The sequence below is a fragment of the Octopus bimaculoides genome, chromosome 5 (assembly GCF_001194135.2).
Source record: "Octopus bimaculoides isolate UCB-OBI-ISO-001 chromosome 5, ASM119413v2, whole genome shotgun sequence".
Lineage (NCBI taxonomy): Eukaryota > Metazoa > Mollusca > Cephalopoda > Octopoda > Octopodidae > Octopus > Octopus bimaculoides.
Window position 1 is genome coordinate 108,978,775 of NC_068985.1, and position 1,601 is coordinate 108,980,375.

General features: G+C 33.4%; 1 pseudogene; it reads left to right on the forward strand.

Moving 5' to 3' along the window:
* Positions 1 to 1,601, forward strand: part of LOC106869766 (S-crystallin 1-like) — a 28,697-nt pseudogene that overhangs the window by 1,518 nt on the left and 25,578 nt on the right.

Consider the following 1,601-nt stretch of genomic DNA (forward strand, 5'->3'; position numbering starts at 1 on the left):
TATATATATATATATATATATATATATATATATATATATATATACACAAATACACACACACGCACACGAGCACAAACACGCACACGAGCACACACACGCACATATGAGCGTGCATGTTTGTTTTTATATTTGAATAAATCCTTACATTGAAGTAATGCTCACTGAAGATTTTAATATGCGTATATATTCAGAAAACCGGTGTATACTTATTGTGTACCTAGTTTATATCATCTGTGTAAAGAATTAATTATACAAGAAAACAGAAAGAAACCGAGCTGAAAGCGTAATTTGCATCTTCATTCAGCATAATTAATTTTGTGTTTGTAAAACTTCAAAAATAATATAAATTACTTGAATATGATGTCGAGAATTGAGCTGAATAGAATGAACCGAGCTAAAGATAGCCATTCATCAATTATTTTAAATAACCTGTGATTGATTTAGTATCTAAAGGTCTTCAAGTGAACATATTCCCTGCAGAGATACTTCATATCACCTTATTTCACTCATATGTTCAAGTAATGAATTAACGTCACATCTCGTTCTCGTCTGAATATTTATGTGGCAATAACTCAACGCATTTTATTTTCTGAGAATAATTACTTTATTCGATGGCGTAAAAGACGTACGGGTATATTAGACGCATTCCAGTTTCAGCATCGCATAATTTTAGAAGGTATGGGTAAGCCATATACTCAGAGAATTTTGGACAACTTGCGGCATTTTGGACAAGTATCTTCTACTAAAGCTCCGAGCCAAATAATGCCTTTTGAGTTTGAATATGGTTGTCTGTGACTTTGAGTATATCTTTCGAAGAAAAACAAATATAGACGAATGAAAGCTACATGCGTGTGTTTTTTAATGAAGTCTCAAATGATATTTCTCCTGTCGATATGGCCCTATCATTGTCTTTCACACGCATCACAAATGTAGTGGGCCACAGGAAACGTGTAACTCCAGATACTCTTGCACGCGAGATGCATTTTATATAACGAAACGTGAAATAGAAATTTACTGTTACTATTAACATTTTCGTTTTCTTTCAACATCTATCATTTCATCTTTCAAGCATTGCATACAAACCAAACTAAGACAATTACATAGTTCACAGAAATGGTTCCTTACGTACAGATATAGAATTTTTATATTTTCCGTACTATACGCACCGATTAGTAACGTCAACCAAGGTTAATAAATCGACACTTCCAGTTCTTTCGATTCATCTTTCACGCATTGTGTACTAACCAAAATGATTGATTAGTTCACATAAATGATTACTTTTCGTACAATTACCCAAAGTTTATATTTTAGCACTCTGCGCACTAATTACTAACGTCAACCAAGTTTAATAAACTGATGCTTACAGAAGTAAGAGATTATTTAAATAGAGAAGTGGTACATATATGAGGGTGTCTGATTGTGCTTTGAACATTATACTTTCGGGGTCGATAAAATAAGAACCAGTCTAGTAATGAGATCAATGTAATCAACTTACCCACTCCTCTAAAATATCTGGCCTTGTGCCAAAATTTGAAACTATCATTAGTGGTATTTTGTCTGTCGTCACGTTCCGAATTCAAATTCTCCCGAGATCGACGTTG